Raw genomic sequence first — 7,960 nt, forward strand, 5'->3', positions numbered from 1 at the left:
GTTTAGGCTTAAGAATCCCATGTTGACTACGAGTAACCGGGCGAGGCAGGGGGGTGGATTGGAGGGGAGCACAGATGAGGCTGAGAGGAGGGAGAGGGGACGCGGGCCGTGGACTGTAAAGTGGAGGGGAGGGAAACAGGGCCAGCAACACTTGGAGTGACAAAAGGAGAGGGAGAGAGAGGAGCTGGGCCAAGAGATGAGGCTGGCCCAGCACACGGAGGAGAAGTAGTGACACGCGGGTTAGACGACCCATGAGCTGGTAAAGGGGGGGAGACACGCGGGTCAGAAGACCCAGCAGCGTGTAAAAGGGGAGAGGCTGGGGGAGTTTGGGCCTGTGTAGGAGAGACACGTGGGTCCACAGTAGGGTTTAGGGGTTGGGATATTTGTGGTTGGGCTGTTTGTAGTTGGTGTAGGATGGTAGGATGAAACCCATCATCAAAAAAATCATATGCATGAGAGGGTGGTTGATGTAAGGAGGCAAATGGGAAAGTGGACTCATCAAACACGACATGGCGACATACAATAATTTTGTGGGAGGAGAGGTCATAACATTTGTAACCACGATGATTAGGTGGATAACCCAAGAAAACACAAGGAGTGGAGCGAGCTTGAAGTTTGTGGATGGTGGTAGAAGGAATAAGGGGATAACACAAGCACCAAAACTCTTAGGTGATCATAAGATGGGTCCGTTGGTAGAGAATTTTGTGAGGAGTGTGATAATGAAGGCCCTTCATAGGAAGAATGTTAAATATGTTGCAGTTTGTAATGCATGATGCCAAAAGGAAGGGGGGATGGATGCATGGGCAAGAAGAGTGCGAACAATATTATTAATAGTACGAATTTTTCGTTCGACTTTTCCATTTTGGGAAGAAGAATAAGGACAAGAGAAACGAAAAAGCAAGCTATTGTTCTTACAAAATTCTTGCAAAGGTGCATTATCAAATTCCGCCCATTGTCACATTGGAGAGTTTTAATGTCCGTTCAAATTGAGTACGGATAAAAGCTTGAAAAGAAAGAAAAGTGGCATACACTTGAGATTTCTTAGCTAATGGAAATGTCCACACAAAATTGGTAAAATCATCCAATAAGACAACATAGTAACGATGTCCCAAAGAACTCAAAACAGGTGATGTCCAAATATCAGCATGGATCATATCAAAAGGCATAACAGTACAAGAAGTAGATGCAACAAATGGCAACTTAACAAGTTTTCCAAGTGGACAAGAAAAACAAGTAGATGAGCTACTAGGTTGATTACACACAATCAATTTATTATTTCTAAGAGTAGCTAGAATAGGGTGGCCCGAATGACCCAAACGTTCATGCCAAGTGGAAGAGGCCAAGGCGGCAAAATCTGGAGGAGGTGAAGCAATGGTAGTGGATAGAGGATAAAGAGCTCCTTGACTCTCACATCTCATTAGGCGGCTCCCCGTGTGTAAATCCTTCACAGAAAACCCAAAAGGATCAAATCCCACAGAAACAGAGTTATCGGTGGTAAATTTACGAACAGATACTAATTTTTTAACAAGTTGGGGAGCATGAAGAATATTTTTGAGGTGTAAGGTGGAGTGTGGGGAAGGTAAATGAGTGTCTCCATAACCATGAACAGGAATAGAATTACCATTACCAACAATTATACCACGAGAATTGCTCAAATTAAAATAGGGAGAGAGAGTACCTTGTGTGGAGGTCATATGGGAAGTGGCTCCAGTGTCCATATACCAGTTTGGGTCAGGTGGAGTGAGCCCAAGAGTGTACATAGCAGATTCCATGTCCGTTGGGCTAGAAGTAGGAGGAGAGGAAGCTGTGGCAGCAACATAAGCTTGCAGTTGTTGCTGTTGGCCCGGCTTTGGGCCCAAAACCCCTGGCGTCCCATAAGGAAAAGGATGGGCAGGTCTAGCCCAAGGTAGAGTGGGGTAGGGGGAAGGAGATAAGGCCCAAGGACCTTGGCCCCAACCCCACTGCCACGCTTGTCCAGCAGGAGCCCCCTGCTGCTGCCATCCGGCCGACGGACCAGCCTGACCATGGCCACCACTGCCGGACCGGCCACCACCACTGCCGGAGTTCCAGCCACCACGACCGCCGGTCCGGCCACCTTGACCACTCGAATTCCGTTTTTGAGCATGATTGTGACCCCGGTTTTTCTGGGAATTTCGGCCACCATGAGTTGGGACCCGAGATGAAGAGGAATCCGGAGGCACTCCATCCATTTCACGAGAAACCAAGGCGGTACCCGTGCCGGCCTTCTTGGCAAGGCCCGCCTCTTCAAGAGTGAGCATAGATTGGGCTTGATAAAAGGGGGGGAGTGGGTCACTTTGGCGAATAAGAGTTGCAATTTGATTATAGGAATCCGTAAGACCGGAAACCATTTGAAGAACAAGACGGTTGTTACTTACCGGGGCTCCCACGTTCTTGAGTTGATCCGACAAAGTCTTAAGATGTTGACAATACGCAAAGGCATTAGGAAAATCCTCCATATGTGTATTAGAGAATTCTTGTTCAAGAGTAACGACACGAGAATTCTTATTGTCCTGAAAAATATCACGCAAACGATCCCAAGCCGCCATGGCCGTAGAATCGGGTTCAATGATAGTGCGTGTGTAAGAGATCATCGGATATGGTCGCATAGATCCATTGAAGAACCGTAGCATCAAGAGTAGACCATAATTCTTTTTCAGCATCCGTAGAGGGAACCTTCTCTTTCCCTTTTTCCGGTGGAATGATATGGTGAAGAACTTTGTGAGAGCGAGCATGAATTTTAAATAATTCCGCCCATGTAGAGTATTGAACATTCTCCATAGTAAGAGTGATGGAGATGTGATTACGAATATTCGAAACCACGAGGGCGGGGTGAAAAGAAGATTTTTCGGCAGTCATGGCTGCGGAAGAAACACGCCGACGGAGAAGGGGGTGGCGCCGGCGAGTATGGAGGCCGAGTTGAGCAGCGGAAGATAGAAAGGAAGAAGAGAGAGAATCGGCCCTAGGAAGAAGGAATCTGATACCATGAAAGTTTTCCTTAATCTCATTAATCTCAAACGTAACAATCATATACAATCTAATACTACAAATCAGGAAACAATTAAGGACTTGCCTAACTAACATATTTACAAGATATTATTTACAGCAAAGAATATTACATAATATTAATAATATTCTATCAATCAGTAGTTGTGTTAGAGGATAATTCATTAGTTATTACTTCCGCCGTTTCATAATATCCGCTACACTTTTTTACTGTGGGAAGTTTCACATTACTTGCTACACTTTTTTTTTGGGCGGCAATAAACTCTCTCTACCTCTCTCCTCTCACATGAGTCCCTTTTCTTTTTATTCTCTACCACTTTCTTCTCCAAAAAATGCCTGATTGAAAAGTATAACGATTAATATAAAATGGAGGAATTAATTTTCTGGTTAAAGGTCATCGTCAATATGAAAACAAGAGATCTTTATATGAGTGGAGAGTGTAATGTAACAGTTTTCTTGTAATGCAAACATTTTCTCCTATATTTTCTTCTATAATTAATTTCCTCTGCAATTGGCCTGGTGGGAGTTGGTACAACACTTTGGAAGAACTTGAACAAAAACAAGCCCCATTTGTCACCTTTTTAGGCCTCAATCCACATTCTAAAGTCTAATCAGAACACTTTATAGTCATGTGATGTGATTATCAAGATCATATTTTAGGGTATTGACCAATCTAAGCTAATCTATATCTGAGCTAGTATTATAGATGCTTCCACACATGCAGGTCCACCACCTTTGCGCTACCCATACCTCCAATAATCCAACTAATGTTCATTGACTTTGAAGCTAGCTTAGCTACAGGATAACCAAAGCTTCTCAAAAGAGCAAGAAAACTGTTTGTAACACACCAATTCAATGACCAATTTTCTCAGTTTAGTATGTACCAAAAGATTTGTGCAAGTACCAAAAATCTTGAGTTTGATGTGATTCAAGGCAATTTATTCTTTTTTTTTTTTCGTCATACAATACGTGAGAGTTATGAAAAAAAAGATTTCATAACAAAATCGCATAGAGTAACCTTGCCCAATATACTTGAAATTACCATACAGTACCAAAAAAAAAAAAAAACAAATATCTTAATACAATAAGTCGTAAAGATACAGTAATAACAATCATATGTTATAATAAGTTATCCTCAACATATAAATATACAATATGTGTATCCTCTACCATTTGTAATAGGACAACATATTACTAACTTGACGATATAGTTGATCAACGCTTGAATACATTAAAATACAACCAAGATATAATGTTAGTAGTCATTAATGATTGGTTATTTTGACAAAGCCACATGCCCTTAATAAGTTGATATTCTGTAATATTAGCCACTCCACACAATCAACAAACAATATGATCATTATTTATTATTTATTTATATTATTAATTTTTGCAATGGCATCGGACAGCATAATACCAATACATAAAGCCATAGGGTGCATCATGTTCCTTGAGGAGCCCAAATTTGCAAAAATATATCTAAAAGCAGTCTAAAGAAAAGTTAACTCCACCTAAACTTGACTTATTCAAATTTATTTAAATTTGTCTAAATTTATCGGAATTTATTGTGTATTTATAAAATATATAGGACCACGTATTGCGAATACATAGTGGATGATGCTCATATGTTGTGCTTAAAATATTTGGATACATGATATAATTCTTGTTTTTATTGAAACTGGAACCTATAATCAAACATATGTTTATTTTGAAGATTGCCAAATCTAGCGTGACTAATATGATTTATGATGCAAGTTGAAAGTAATATTATATATCTCATTCATGACTAATCCACCAATTTATGACCCGTTAGTCAAATTATCCTATGATATTTAACTAAACACTGAAGTTTTTTTCAAACACATGCATGAAAAATCTAAACCGAATCGTTAGAAAACATGTTCCATATCGTATGCATAGTGTACTTTGCAATTATGAAGCAATAAAAGGACATGCACAATATAACTACTCCAATATGTAATAATTTCAAATAAAACTATTGTCATGCAGCATGCAGCATCCAGCCTCGCTCCTATGCCCCAAAATTCCGCAACTAGCAGGCGTCAAGGCGTCAGCTTTAAAATTTGAAGAGTCACATGAACAATAGACTTACAAGTTACAAATAGCCACCTCTCTAAATTTATTTAATCCATTTGTATCTACCTTCATTTTTTTTCGTAGTGGTTGGAAGTGCACATTTGAGTCCTGTATATATTTCATGAATGATGTGTTTTCAATTTAAGTTCGCTATTATTAGAAAGATAAGAGACACCAATCATGTGGGGGCCTTGTTTGATTCGTCTCATTATTTAGATTACGAAAATCAAATTTTTATAATTTTTACTATTATGTAATTAAAGATATTAATGATACAATATGTGCATTGACAAACGTAGAAAAGAGAAATAGGAAGTCTATTTAGAGACATAAAAAGCTAATGATCATGCAATGACGACAGTCGACAAGTAATTAGAGACCTCTATATGGTAATTTACTCAACCACCTTTTTTTTAAAGTAATAAAATGACTTTTAAGGAACATATTATGTGTAGATTTTTCAATAAAGCAGCTTTCATTTTACTCGGTTTGTGATGTGGATTCAAAGGCATTTGTGCAAGAAGAACCAATTATGTTGGTGTTGATTAATATGGGCTTCAACTTGTTGGCTTCTAAATAAGTGTTTCTCACTTAGGAGGAGCGCTAACTTTCTCCCCAAGTTTTCTCTCGTTGCATGAGGATTCACTAGTAGAAAAAGGTCGATTTGCGCCGGACTTGGGACCCCTATTTGCGTCAAACTTGAGTCCGACGGCACAGGTCTCGACGAAAATGACGTATAACTGATCTGCGTCGTATGCGGAAACGACGCAGATGCTTTAGCTATTTGCGTCGCACGTTGTATACGGTGCGACGTAAATTGGTCTTTCAAGCCCAACAACCTACACACTACAGGCGGGATATAGAGGGAATTCGCGTCACACATAGCACGGAGTGCGACGCAAATCAGGCATCTGTGTCGCACCATACGCCATGTGCGACGCAAATAACGTAATGTAAAAAATGAAAAGAAAAAAAAAATTAAAAGAAGACTTCAAATCTCGTTCTTCAAACGAAAATAAGAATTTTCACATCTGATAATTAAAACATAAAATTAGATCTAAAAAATTAAAAGAAAAAAAAAAGCGAACCAGTCAAAGTCAGAGAGAAAGAGTGTTCATTGCGACGAAGTCGCCGGAGACGAACAAAATTTTGTTCGTTGCGGTTGTTCGTTGTTTGCCTGAGACGCATGTTGCGGTTCTTCGTTGTTCGCCGGAGACGCACGTTGCGGTTCTTCGTTGTTCGCCGGAGACGCACGTTACGGTTCTTCGTTGTTCGGCTGAGGCGCACGGAGCGACGGTTAAGAGTGGGAGAAGGAGAGAGAGAGGGTGAGGGTGAGAGAGAGAGGGGGGTGATGAAACAGAGAGAGAAATTTTAGGGTTTGAGGGAGACGCTGGTTGAGAGGGATGAAAATGAGAGAGAAAGAGACGGACGAAAGTGAGGGACGCGTTTTAGAAATTTTAGGGTTTGAGAGATTTTAAAGGAGAGGCGTTAGTTGTATGCTGAAAATATTTAGAATTGATGCGCGTCGCATGCTCCGTAGGTGCGACGCACATTGGTCAAAAAATATCCCAGCAGGAGGCCGGTATATGCGTCGCACTCTCCTCACATGCGACGCACATTGTTAATTTGCGTCGCATGTGAGGAGGGTGCGATGCATATACCGCGCACCTGCTGGAGAGATTTTTGTGATTTGCGTCGCACAGCTTCCCACATGCGACGCAAATCCCAACAGTGCGTCGTTTCCGTTTCTGTGCGATGCAATTGAGGTGACGCAAATCGTCCTTTTTCTACTAGTGATTTTTCATGCTTCGTTGCCATGGCAAGGAAATATGGTGGTAAATCACATAGCTCTAATCATGGCAAAGAGAAGGAAAAGCTTCATGGATCAAATTCGGATTCAGTGGCACTCGAAATTCGATCAATGATGAGGTTTTAGGAAGTGAAGCGATTGATTTTGGTTTAGGGAATGGATATGTGATGACGTCAAAATAATCGATTCAACAATTGCAACAACACAATGAGGTTAGGCAAACTTTCAATGAATGGTTACAATCATTGCATAAGGAACCTCGAGGTATCAACCCATATGTTAATGGAGGTATGCACCGAACTCCTATTTTACAACAATTGGAGAATGTTGCATTGGATGACGAGCATGATGTTGAAATTGAACAAAATGCAGTTGCTAGGATTGATAATGTCATTGATGATGTAGTTAAATCGATGAATGTTCATTAATCTAATCTTGTAGAACCAATAAGAATTGAAATGGAGGATATCGAAGAAGAGGTGAATTACCAAAATTCTTCATTGATTTACTATGTGGTAGGTGCTAATCCACCCATACAAGTTATGGAAGGATTTGTGAGGAGAGTTTGAAGGAAATTTAATGTGGATAAAGTAGTTTTGATTAGTACAGGTGTGTATCTTGTTCGATTTAATGCTATGGATTCTAGGGATCCAGTTTTACAAGGACACTAATTCTTTGATAACAAACCTGTTATCATGAAAACATGGCATCCTAATCTAGCTTGATAAAGAATCATTGCAAACTCTTCCAATTTGGGTTCAATTGAAGTTAGGACTCTAATATTGGGGAGAGAAAACCTTACATATGATTGTTGCTAAACTTGGAGATCCAATTAGAAGAGATGAAGCAACAGGGAAGAAGGAGAAATTGCAACACTAGTGGAAAAACGAAGAAGGGCTGCGCTGAAAAAGGCCTGTAGGGCTGCGCTTTTTGACAGCAGCCCTTTCAATAGCAGCCCTTCACATTTTTAGTAGGGCTGCGCTTTTTAGGTAAAAGTGCAGTCCTTCATAGCTAGAAGGGCTGCGCTTT

The sequence above is a fragment of the Beta vulgaris genome, chromosome 8 (assembly GCF_026745355.1).
Source record: "Beta vulgaris subsp. vulgaris cultivar EL10 chromosome 8, EL10.2, whole genome shotgun sequence".
NCBI classification, from domain to species: Eukaryota; Viridiplantae; Streptophyta; class Magnoliopsida; order Caryophyllales; family Amaranthaceae; genus Beta; species Beta vulgaris.